Source organism: Lissotriton vulgaris, unplaced genomic scaffold, assembly GCF_964263255.1.
Source record: "Lissotriton vulgaris unplaced genomic scaffold, aLisVul1.2 SCAFFOLD_225, whole genome shotgun sequence".
Lineage (NCBI taxonomy): Eukaryota > Metazoa > Chordata > Amphibia > Caudata > Salamandridae > Lissotriton > Lissotriton vulgaris.
The window spans coordinates 837,404-851,251 of NW_028252812.1; positions in this window are offsets into that span (position 1 = coordinate 837,404).

Here is a 13,848-nt window from a genome sequence, read left to right on the forward strand (position 1 = left end):
AAAAGATTTACAAATTTAAAATATTATTTAACAATTTGAAAAATAATTATCTATTAAAATAATTAATTACCAATTAGTAATTATTTAATACATTATTATCCATTACTGAAAATGTATAAAAAATAAATATTTACTATAAATTTACTTTCCACCCAATACCCCTAAAAACTCACAGTAAAACTCAAGTACTAAAACATATCATTTAATTAAAATTAACATTAATTACCAATTAATTAATCAATTAAATTAATTCTTTGCCAATTGATAATTAATTGCAACATAAAATATACATACAAAAATATTTGATTAATTACAATTAAATTACTTCCCACCTTATTCCCCTATAAACCCACAACCCGCTACGGTACTAAAACATATAATTTACTTATAAATACATTTATTAATATATACAATTAATACACATATAATATAAATTATTTTAAATACTTAAATAAAACATATAACACATACATAATAAAATACAAAAAAATAATACAAATATCGATATTAGTGTCACCGAAATTAGTTACATCGATATATATGCTATCGATATTACTAACTTCGATAATACTTACATCGATATTAAGAATTTCGATATTACTTACCTTAGGGTCGATATTCTGTCCAACGATATTCTTGACATCGATATTCTACACCTTCGAAATTTAAAACACAATATTTTTGTAGTTCGAAATTTATAACTCGATATTTTGACTGTGTACCAAACATGTTAGCCTTTGACATTTGCAAGTATTATGTTATTTTTATGACTTTCTGAAGTCAATAAACACTTTTTAGGGCTTCAGAGCTGCCAAATTGACCATTTCCCAAAGTTATTACCCATCCTGCAATCTTTGTATTTCTACCCCAGAAAACATGAAAATCACTTTACTCATGCCTAAAAGTGAACACTTTCTAAGGCTACAGATTGACTAAATTGACCAGATCCAAGCAGGCTGACCTTTTACCCGTGACCTTTGGAGCATTATTTGACCCTTGACCTTTGGTAGTGTAATGTTGTATTAATGACTTCCTGAAGTCAATAAACACTTTTTGGAGCTTCAGAGCCACCAAATTGATCATTTCTTAAAGTTTTTACCCATATTGCAAACGTTGTGCTTCTACCCAGAAAACACAAAAATCACTTTGAACATGCCCAAAAGTGAATACTTTCCAAGACTTCAGATAACGTAAATTTACCATTTCCAAACAAGATGACCTTTTATGGATTCAGATCAAGTAAATTGATAATTTCAAAACATGTTGACCTTTGAAAGCATTATTTGACACTTGACCTTTGGAAGTATTGCGCTATTTGTATGGCTTCCTCGAGTGAATAAACACTTTTAATGGATTCGGATCAAGTAAATTAATCAATTTAAAACATGTTGACCTTTGGAAGTATTATGACGTCTGACTTTTGGAAGTATTATGTTCTTTTATGATTCTCTGAAGACAAGAAACAGTTTTTAGGGCTTCAGAGCCACCAAATTGACCATTTCCGAATGTTTTTACCGATACTGCAAACTTTGGGTTTCAGCCCCAGAAAACACGAAAATCACTTTGAACATGCCCAAAAGTGAACACTTTTTAAGGCTACAGATATTGACCATATCCAAACAGGCAGACCTATGCCAGCATTATGTGACCCTTGACCTTTGGAAGTCTTGTGTTGTTTTTATGACTTCATGGAGTGAATAAACACTTTTTAGGGCTTAACATCAAGTAAATTGATCATTTCCAAGCATGTTGACCTTTGAAAGCATCATTTGACCCTTCCCTTTTGGAAGTAATATGTTGTTTTTATGGCTTCCAGAAGTCAATAAACACTTTTTAGGGCCACAGAGCCACCAAATTGACCATCTCCCAAAGTTTTTACCCATACTGCAAACTTTGTGTTTCCGCCATAAAAAACACGAAAATCACTTTAACCCCTTGCGTGCTGATGACGGCTCCCGTCCGTCATGCATTACAGTGCTCCTGTGCTGATGACGGCCGGGAGCCGCCATGACCACGCCCGCGATCGGAATGTCCAGCACAGGAGCGGAATTCCGGCCGCGGGCAAGGGGTTAAACATGCCCTACGGTGATTGTCCACATACTAAAGTGAGAAATAGCAGAAAGATAGCCAATCCCTGGGGTGAATAAACACTTTTCAAGGCTTCGGAATAAACACTTTTCAAGGCTTCAAATTAATTAAATTGATCATTTCCCAACAGGTTGACATTTGAAAGCATTATTTGCCCCTTGACCTTTGGAAGTATTGTGTTGTTTTTATGACTTTCTGCAGTGAATAAACACTATAGCTTCAGATCGAGTAAATTTCCAAACATGTTGACCATTGACCTTTGGAAGCATTATGTGACCTTTGAAAGTGTTATGTTGTTTTTATGACTTCCTGAAGTCAATAAACACTTTTTAGAGCTTCAGAGACGCCAAATTGACCATTTCCCACAGTTTTAACCATACTGAAAACTTAGTGTTGCATCCCAAAAAACATGAAAATCACTTTCAACATGCCCAATAGTGAACACTTTTTAAGGCTTCAGATCGAGTAAATTGACTATTTCCCAAAGTTTTTACTCAAACTGAAAACTTTGTCAGGACTATCGCAAAATTAAAAAAACACCTAAAACACCTCTCCCTCAACCACTCCCTCCCGAACAGATAGCCGCCACCTAAGCGCACAACCCTGCTTGCCGTAGCTCTTCGACAATGTAACATTAAGACCTACCTCCTCCTTGCTTCCTGAGCCTTACCTATTCCCTTCTCCCCCAAAGAGGTTCAACCCAACACAATGTGCACTCAATGAGGTTATCTCAGGACTCACGTACTACCTCAATGTGCACAGCACACTTGGACTTTCGAACCAATATGTATACTACTTCTCTATTGTGTGACTCTTGCATTAAAACTGTTATAAAGTGCTCAGATACCCCCGGGTCTGGCCAGCGCTATATAAAACTCTGTAATAAATAAATAAATAAATAAACAAACACTTTTTAGGGCTTCAGAGATGCCAAATTGACCATTACCCTGAGTTTTTACCCATACTGCAAACTTTGTGTTTATGCCCCAGAACCATTTCCAAACAGGTTTACCTTTTACTTCTGGAAGCATTATTTGACCCTTGACCTTGGAGGTACTGTGTTTTTTAATGAATTCTTGGAGTGGATAAACATTTTTATGGCTTCAGATCGTGTAAAATGATCTTTTCCAAACCTGTTGACCTTTTGAAGCATTATGAGACCTTTGACCTTTAGAAGTATTATGTTGTTTTTAAGACTTCCTGAAGTCAATAAACCCTTTTTAAGGCTTCAGAGCCGCCAATTGACCATTTCCCAAACTTTTAAACATTCTGCAAACTTTGTGTTTCAGCTCGAGAAAACACGAAAATCCCTTTGAAAATGCCCAAAAATGAACACTCTCTTAGGGCCCGATGTAGGTACCAAATACCGGTCGGAAACGGCCGATTTCGGCCGTTTCCGACCGGTATTTGGCCTACTGAGATGTAGGGGACCTTTTTCTGTCCGATTCGGTATTTTACCGATTCGGTAAAATAACCGAATCGCAAAAATACCGAATCGGTAATTTTACCGATTTTGTTAATTTGGGATGTAGGAGGGACTACTTCCAGTCCCACAGGCCCTTCAGATTCGGTATTTTAACACCCAATCCAATTGGGTGTTAAAATACCGAATCCAGGTGTGCATGCACATGTGTGCATGCACACCTATGCCATGTGACAGACAGACATGCCCTTAGGGCATGTCTGTGTGCCACATGGCTCACATGCCTGTTTTGGGGGTGCTAGATGGTGTCAAAGTGACACCCCCTGCACCCTTGCACAAATCGGTAATGCCCATTGATTCCTATGGGCTTCAAGGCCCATAGGAAGCAATGGGGGATACCGAATCGGTATTTACCGAATCTGAAATACCTACATCTCCCCTCCTCTAATTTACCACTTCATAAATACCGATTCGGTATGATTCGGTATTTATGAAGTGGTAAATGTAGATTTACCTACATCGGGCCCTAAGTCTTCAGATTGAGGCAATTGACCATTTTCAAACTGGGTGACCTTTAAAAGAATCATTTGAACCTTGACCTTTGGAAGTACTGTGCTGTTTTTATGACTTCCTTGAGTGAATAAACACTTTTTATGGCTTCAGATCAAGTAAATTGATAATTTCCAAACAGGTTGACCTCTGAAAGCATTATTTGACCCTTCACCTTTGGAAGTATTGTTTTGTTTTTATGACTTCCTGGAGTGAATAAACATTTAAGGCTTCAGATTGAGTAAATTGACCATTTCCAAGCATGTTGACCTTTGACCCTTGGCAGTATTATGTTGTTTTTATGACTTCCTGAAGTCAATAAACACATTTTAGGGCTTCAGAGCCGCCAAATTGACCATTTCTCAAAATTTGTACAAAAACTGCAAACGTGTTTCCGCCCCAGAAAACACAAAAATCACTTTCAACATGCCCAAAAGAGAATACTTTTTATGACTTCAGATCGAGTAACTTGATCGTTTCCAAACATGTTGACCTTTGACCTTTTGAAGCATTATGCGACCTTTAGAAGTAATATGTTGTTTTTGTGACTTCCTGAAGTCCATAAACACTTTTTATGGCTACAGAGCCTCCAAATTGACAATTCCCAAAGTTTTGACCCATACTGGAAACTTTCTGTTTTCGACAAAGAAAACACGAAAATCACTTTAAATATGCCAAAAAGTGAACACATTTGTATGGCTGCAGATCAAGTAAGTTGATTATTTCCAAACATGGTGACCTGTGACCTTTGACTTTTTGAAGTATTATGTTGTTTTTATGACTTCCTGAAGTCAATAAACACTTTTTAGGGACACCAAGTCGCCAAATTGACAATTTCCCAAAGTTTTTACCCAAACTGCAAACTTTGGGCCCGATTATGATTGCGGTGAATCCACATCCTCCGGGCCGGCGGAAGCCACCGCCGGCCCGGAGGATGCGGATTCACCGCTGCGGTGATCTAAAAGACCCCTGCCAGATTAGGATGGCAGGGGGGTCGGGATGTCCGTCCGCAGCTTCTCCGCCGCGGTCCTGCGGCGGAAAAGCTCTAATATGGTGGCGGTATCTATCAGACACCGCCAGCCATGTTAGGATGCATGCGTAAACATGCTTTTCCACAGCAGCTTTTCGGCCGTGGAAAAGCATGTGGTCTTTTCAGTTTGGGGGCCCGTTGCGGGCCCCCAGGGTATCAGTGGGTGGGGGGTGCACATGGGGGGTACCTATGGTACCCCCCTGCTTTTACATGAACAAAGCGGCAGGCACCGCGTGGTGCCTGCCGCTTTGTGCATGTAAATGCTATACATGCATTTTTAACATTGCGGCGAGTGCTGCTTCAAGCAGCACCCGCCGCAATGTTAAAAATACAGGATGTGACCGCCAGGGTGGCGGTCACATCCTAATTCGCACGGAGGGACCGCCGCTGCCCCTGCGGACGGTCCCTCCACCTCTGGGGTGGCGGACGGACGCAGGTCCGTCCGCCATCCTAATAGGCCCCTTAGTGTTTCTGTGAGAAATTGGCCCGATATGCAACGTTCGCTATTCTAGCGACCGCTATGTATCGTTCCAGCGACCCTTATGGTGTTTGGTTGTAAGTCAACCTTATAGACCAGCTATCCTAGTAGCGTGGATACGAGCAGTCTAAGGCTAAAGACTCGAGAGGGCGCGTTAAGCCAGCTGTTTACCACACATGTACCCCTCGAACACCAAGTGAAAGGACACCACACAAGTGTTATGAAAATAAACAGGATATTTATTAAGAATCACAACAGCCCTGTACTCTTTATGAGGACAGGGTACTAAGCACAAACCAAATCTCTTAGGAAAATACTTCAAGTGCACAATTAAAACAAGTGTCCGAGGACACGGAAAGGTTAAGGTCTCGGGCGGACCCGATAAGGCAAGTCGGAAGCGAGGGACTCGGGACCCTAGAGTAAGGAGGCTATGCAGGCACCGAAATGCCGAGTTACCTAGCCACGAGGGCTGCGGCTGCACAAGTCTTACAGGCGTCGGGGTCTTCGCTGACGAGCCAGGAGCCGGAAGAAAGGAGTTGCTGGCCGGCGACCAGTGCTGAATATTTCGTAGAGATCCAAGCCTGGATCGGAGATTGATGAAACCTGAAAGCAGAGGGGACCAAGTTGGTACTACTAGCCAGTAGTCAGAGGGTACCAGGAAGGCACCAGTTGGCCGTCACCTCGACCAGGTGAGTGGGCGACGCTAGGCTCTGCAGTCTCACGGACCAGGAGGCGTTGTCGGCGACCACGGTGGAGGTGCGAGCTGTCCCACGAAGGATGATGCTGTCGGCGTCGCTGGGCCCAGGATGGGGCAACAAGCCTTGGCAAATCTCGGGGCCACGGGATGGGCCTAAGATGGCGTCTTGAGTGGACCAGGAGGGTCCGGGGTGCTTCTCGCAAGGATGGAAGCAAGGACCAGTCTGGAGCAACCAGACCAGCAGTGATGATTCTCGGATGTCGTCACAGAAGGGCACAAGCCAGCGGCTAGTGACCAGACAACGTGCTGAGCAGCGAGCAGAAGGGCCCCACGCAGATCGTGGAGATGCTGGGAGACTGCACTTCGGTGCTGGAGCAGCTCAGGGTCGGGTTTCTCGGACCCCAGAGCACTCACCAGGGAATTGCTTCGATGGTCGTGCTGGTTTAAGAGCGTGCAGGTTCTGATGATGGCCGGTCCCTCGAGGTCTCGTCGCACCCACAGATCACAGCTGAGCTGATCACGTGGGTAGAGGTCAGAGGTGCCAGGGAAGCCGGTTCTCGTCGAGCTGGGCCGTCGGATCCTTGAGGAAGGACTTGCAGCAAACCGCAGAGTTCTTAGTTGGTGCCCGCTGATGCAGGGTGACTACTCCTTAGTCACAAGGGAGAAATCTTGAGAAGAGTCTTGAAGTCCTTTCGTAGAAAGTATTCTTGATTCAAAGATGATCTAATTTGGAAGGGTCCCCGCTCCGGTCTTTATCCTAAAGAAAGGGGTGGGTACATGACTAGGTCCTGCCCTAAGGGTGGGACCAGGAAGGGGGGTAGTTACGCCCCTCTCCCCTGCCGGGCTTTCCCCAGGCCAGGGCTGTCGCCCCTGGAACTGGTTCTAACCGGCAGATGCGTAGTGAGCACCGGGGTGCCACTCCGCAGTCACCTTCTCGCCAAAGCCCTACCTACCCAGAATACACAAACCCTGTCTGGGACGGTGCGAACAGCGCCCTCGACAGGAAACCCTTTGTCCAAGTGCTCCTCGCTGGAAGGACTCCCAGCAGCAGGAGGTCAGACTTGTGTCTGTGGTGGCAGCATCCATTTTGTGGAGCTGAGGCTTTAGTTAACTTTAACCGGGGTTCACAGTTACGTACATGTCGTGTCCCTCTAGAAGGGCGGAATGCTAACCTCGTCGCCAGGGTTGGTGAGAGGGCAGCATCCCGATTCGTATGACACCTTACTCGACATGCCTTGATAACGCGATACCGGAGTTACCGATATGGTACGCGTTATCATGGAACAGCTATTGGGCCTTGATCCCGCAAGCTGCAGCCGGGCTCGGCTCGGGCCTGAACCTAACTCACACGAGCCCACGCACTCTGCCTTCAGGATTGATAAGGCCTGCCATAGGAGTGACTGATAGGGACTCGGGTGTCCAGTGTATGGTTAGATATAGGGCTACTATACCTAAAGCGAAGGGTGGTTACACGTCTTCGCCCCAGCTGTCGTGCAGCCAGTTGTGTCAAATTTGAGAGGCCAGCCAGGGGTGGCATAATACATGCTGCAGCCCCTGGCGGCCCTGGGTACACCTATGCCCTGCGTTACGGGGTCTGATAAGGTGGCCCAGTACCAATTGGTAAATGCACCTAGGGTACATATCGTAATTTAGAAAGAGAACAGCCAGGCTGTGGGTCTGATTAGCAGGCCCACAGCCAGAGAAAGTCGTAAACCAGTGAAACAAAAGCAAAAAATCTGGGTGATCATAGGATTGCAGACCCTACTCTCCTACATGACCCCCCCCCCCAAACGTCGGAACAATAAGCTAACCTTGACCAGGTGAGTCTTCTTGTTCTAAGTGGAAATATCTGGAGAGCCCATCGGCATTGCCATGATCAGTACCAGGTCTATGTTCCACTGTAAAGTCCATCCCCTGTAGGGAAATGGACCACCTTAGCAGTTTGGGGTTTTCACCCTTCATCTGATTTAGCCACAAGAGGGGCTTATGGTCGGTCTGAATCTTGAAGTGAGTGCCAAACAAGTATGGCCTCAGCTTCTTCAGGGCCCAAACCACAGCAAAGGCCTCCCTCTCAATAGCTGACCAATTCTTCTCTCTAGGGGTCAGCCTTCTACTTATAAAAGCAATGGGCTGGTCTTGACCATCAAAATTCAGTTGAGAAAGAACAGCTCCCACACCCAACTCAGAAGCATCTGTTTGGACAATGAATGGTTTGGAGTAGTCCGGACTCTTGAGGATAGGCGCCGTGCACATGGCCTGCTTTAGGTCATCGAATGCTTTTTGACAGCTCGCTGTCCACTGAACCTTTTTTGGCATTTTCTTGCTTGTCAGTTCGTTTAATGGTGTCACGATGGAACCATAGTTCCTGACAAACTTCCGGTAGTATCCAGTCAGGCCCAAGAAAGCTCGAACCTGAGTCTGGGTGGTTGGAGGAGCCCAGTCCCTGATTGACTGTATCTTGCTCTCCAGTGGCTGAACCTGGCCACCACCTACAAGGTGGCCCAGGTATACAACCTGTGTCTGCCCTATCTGGCACTTGGTGGCCTTGATAGTGAGACCTGCGGCTTGCAGTGCCTCTAACGTCTTCCGCAGGTGGACCAGGTGATCCTCCCAGGTGGAGCTAAAGACAGCGATATCGTCAAGATACGCCGCGCAGAAGTCATCCAGCCCAGTAAGGACTTGATTCACCAACCGTTGGAAGGTGGCAGGTGCATTTTTCAGACCAAAGGGCATCACCACGAACTGATAATGCCCACCAGGGGTTGAAAATGCGGTTTTAGGCTTGGCGTCCTCAGCTAACCTGATTTGCCAATACCCAGCTGTCAGGTCAAACGTACTTAGGTAGTTGGCCGAAGCCAATCTATCGATAAGCTCGTCTGCCCTTGGTATTGGGTGGGCGTCAGTCTTAGTGACTGCATTGAGACCCCTGTAGTCTACGCAAAACCTCATCTCTCTCTTACCACCCTGGGTGTGAGGTTTCGGCACTAGAATTACGGGACTAGCCCAAGGGCTATCCGAGGGCTCAATGACTCCCAGCTCCAACATTTTCTGCACTTCACTCTTGATGCAGTCTCTAACGTGATCAGGCTGCCGGTAGATTTTACTCTTCACGGGCAAGCTGTCACCAGTGTCAACCTCATGGGTACACCAATCGGTCTGGCTGGGTGTTAGAGAAAACATATGTCTGAAAGACTGAAGAACCTGTTTACAGTCTCTCTGTTGATGTTCGGAGAGGCTGCCACAAAAGACAACACCATCTACCGATCCATCGTCAGGATTCTGAGTGAGCAGGTCGGGGAGAGGGTCACTCTCCTCCTCCTGTCCCTCATCTAGGGCCATGAGCAAACTCATGTCCTTCCTGTCGACATATGCCTTGAGCCTGTTGACATGAAGCACCCTGTGGGGGCTCCGGGGAGTTCCCAGGTCGACCAGGTAGGTGACCTCTCCCTTTTTCTCCAGGATGGTGTAGGGCCCGGACCATTTGTCCTTGAGTGCTGCTGGGGCCACTGGCTCCAACACCCACACCTTCTGTCCGGGCTGGTAAACAGTCAAGACAGCCTTTTGGTCATGCCAAGCTTTTTGGAGTTCTTGGCTGGCCTTAAGGTTTTCAGATGCCTTTTCCATGTACTCAGCCATCCGCGAGCGGAGGCCGAGCACATAGTCCACTATGTTGGTTGCAGGCTTTTTGAGAGGTCTCTCCCATCCTTCCTTCACCAAACACAGGGGTCCTCTTACAGGATGCCCGTACAAAAGTTCAAAAGGGCTGTAGCCAACCCCCTTCTGTGGGACTTCTCTGTAGGCGAACAAGAGGCAGGGGATCAGGACGTCCCATCTACGCCGAAGCTTTTCAGGTAGTCCATGAATCATCCCTTTAAGGGTCCTGTTGAATCTCTCAACAAGCCCATTGCATTGTGGATGATAGGGTGTAGTGAACTTGTAGTTGACACCACATTCCTTCCACATAGCAGTTAAGTAGCTCGACATAAAGTTTGCACCTCTGTCGGAGACGACCTCCTTAGGGAAGCCCACTCTGGAGAATACTCCAACTAGGGCTCTTGCCACAACAGGTGCTGTAGTGGTCCTAAGGGGAATAGCTTCAGGATACCTGGTGGCATGATCCACTACCACCAGTATAAACTTGTGCCCTGATGCTGTAGGTGGTTCCATGGGACCGACGATGTCGATCCCCACCCGTTCAAAGGGTACCCCCACCACAGGCAGTGGTATAAGGGGGGCCTTTGTCGTGCCACCTGACTTACCACTGGCTTGGCAAGTGACACAGGAGCGGCAAAACTCCTTGGTATCTTCGTTCATGTGTGGCCAGTGAAAGTGCGAGACAAGCCTGTCCCACGTTTTCGTCTGGCCCAAGTGACCTGCTAAGGGAATCTCGTGGGCCAAGGTAAGTAGGAAACCACGCTGAGACAAGGGTACAACCAGCCTCCTGGTCATGCCAGGCTTGGGGTCTCTTGACTCAGTGTACAGGAGTCCATCTTCCCAGTATACCTTGTGGGTACCTGTGGCGTTCCCAGCAGCCTCAGCAGCAGCCTGCTGTCTGAGGGGTTCAAGAGAAGGGCAGTCTAACTGGTCCTTCCCCAGGTCTTCCCTTGAGGGTCCCCCTGAACCCAAGAATTCAACTTGATCAAGTTCGAATTCCCTAGGCTCAGTTTCCCGCAATTCCTGTAGGTCAGCCTCCTCTGAGACTTGATCCTCGACCTGGGGCAAGGGGGAAGGCGCAGCCTTAACCCTACTGCTCTTTTTCTTGGGAGGTGTCTGGTCCGTTGTTCCAGGATCCAGCACCTGTTCAGTGGGGCATTTCCTGACCTGTGACCTGGTCACAGCGAACACATGTGCTGGCAAGCCTAACATTTCCATGTGAGTCCGGTGCTCCACTTCTGACCATTGTGACGACTCCAAATCATTGCCCAACAAACAATCCACTGGGAGGTCTGGACTAACTACAACCTTCTTTTGGCCAGTTACCCCTCCCCAGGAGAAAGCTACAATTGCCATACTGTGATTGGTAGTGACATTGCTTGCATTGGTCACCAGGAATTCTGTACCTGGCATGATCTGTCCAGGGTCCACAAAGTTAGGCGTCACCATGGTGACGCTGGCACAAGTGTCCCTATAGGCCTGAGCCATCTTTCCATTTATGAAAGGCGTCTGTCGGTATTTGCCCAAAGAATTGGGGCTTACGTCAGGGGACACGTCCACGTCCCCTGTACTGACAAGGACAGCCTGAGTGAGTGTGCCAACTAGGTTGTCACGCCCCTCAGAACCCAGGGTTAACCCTACTAAACCCTTGGGAGGCGCACTACCACTGCTGACTGTACTAGGGGGCACAGGTGCCTTAGGGGCTGCAGTGGCAGGAGTCTGCCCTCCTCCTTTCTTGGTGCACTCACTAAACCAGTGAGATTTACTTTTACAGTACTGGCACCATCTTTTGGATTGGCCTTCTTTCTTCTTTTGGGGAGCCTGACCCCCACCCTCTTTGGGTTGTTGGGGACCTGTCGAAGACTTCTGGTCATTTTGTTCCCCCTTAGAATCTTTACCCTTCTGGTCTGCTTTCTTCTGACCACCTTGATTCTGGCCCTGGTTCTGTTTAACTCTCGTACGAACCCATCTGTCTGCCTTCTTTCCCAATTCTTGGGGAGAGGTCAGATCCGAGTCGACAAGATGCTGATGCAGCAACTGGTTCTGACAATTGTTTAAAATTTGTTCTCTCATCATCAAATTATACAATCCTTCGTAATCAGTAACCTTACTGCCCAGTAACCAGCCCTCAAAAGCCTTAGTGGCACAATCGACAAAATCAGACCAATCTTGAGACTGCGTTTTCTGGGTATCCCTGAACAGCACCCTGTACTGCTCAGTGGTTAGGCCGAACCCTTCAACGAGTGTATTTTTCAAGATTTGGTAATTGTTAGCATCCTCCACCCTTGTGGTGAGGAGCTTGTCTCTTCCTTTTCCTTCAAAGGAGAGCCACAAGATAGCTGCCCACTGACTCTGGGGAACACCCTGCACAGTGCAGGCCCTCTCCAAAGCAGTAATCCATTTGTGGATGTCGTCCCCTTGTTTAAAGGGGGGCACTATCTTTCCAAGGTGTTTCGTATCGAAACTCTTTTCCCTATTGCTAGGTACATTGCTGCCACCAGTGGGGACTACCCCACTTAACTGTTGCTCTCTTGCAAAGGCAAGCCTCTCTTTGGCCAGGGCAAGTTCTTCCCTTTCGATCCTTAGATTAGCTGCCCTTTCCTTAGCTTCGTACACTCTCCTCTGAGGGGACGTCATCCCTCTCTGAGACGAGTTGTGAGAGCCATTGGTTTGAAGGGATCTGCCAGAGCCTCTCGACAGAGATCTGGCTCGTCCATTCCCAATGTTAAGCTGACCTGATAGTGGCCCCAGGGGTCCCCCAGTACCGCTATCATGTTTGCTTAAGTTGGACCTGCTTAGTCTGATGACTTCTACCTGTCCCTTATCTGCCTCATCCCCAGAGGTCCTCATCCTCATCTTCCTCCCCATCTTCGTTCTCAGTTGCGAGGTGGATGAGGTCAGGATCGTCTCGGGTTCCCTCGAGGGGAGGCATGTCTCCTTCTGGATTAGAATGGCTAAGAAGCTTCTCAGCCTTTCTGGCATCATAAGTCTCGAGGAGACCAATCAGAAAGGAGGTGGTGGGGTTAGCCCCTTGCTTAATCTTCCTAGAGGTACATACTTGTCGTAACTCATGGAAGTTAAGCGCAGTATATCTTGAAGGGATGACCTGTGGAGGGTCAACTGACACAAGGGGAGACTCAGAGTTTCCTCCTTTGTCCGACATACTGTTTCTAGTGTGGTGTAAGTGATGCACCTACCTACACTATGTGTTTCCCTACTGTTCCCTTGCTAAGAGTTGCAGCCAAGGTGTGCTAAGCCTTGAGGAGCTACAACAGCTGGTTCAGTAGAACTCAGAGTATTCTAAGCTTTAGTTATATGTACTAACAGTACTTATGCGATCTTTCAACAAGATATTCTTAGGATACGTGTGGTAAAACAACAGCAAGCTCAAATCCCAACCGCTGCTCACCAATGTGAGAAGTTGGCCCGATATGCAACGTTCGCTATTCTAGCGACCGCTATGTATCGTTCCAGCGACCCTTATGGTGTTTGGTTGTAAGTCAACCTTATAGACCAGCTATCCTAGTAGCGTGGATACGAGCAGTCTAAGGCTAAAGACTCGAGAGGGCGCGTTAAGCCAGCTGTTTACCACACATGTACCCCTCGAACACCAAGTGAAAGGACACCACACAAGTGTTATGAAAATAAACAGGATATTTATTAAGAATCACAACAGCCCTGTACTCTTTATGAGGACAGGGTACTAAGCACAAACCAAATCTCTTAGGAAAATACTTCAAGTGCACAATTAAAACAAGTGTCCGAGGACACGGAAAGGTTAAGGTCTCGGGCGGACCCGATAAGGCAAGTCGGAAGCGAGGGACTCGGGACCCTAGAGTAAGGAGGCTATGCAGGCACCGAAATGCCGAGTTACCTAGCCACGAGGGCTGCGGCTGCACAAGTCTTACAGGCGTCGGGGTCTTCGCTGA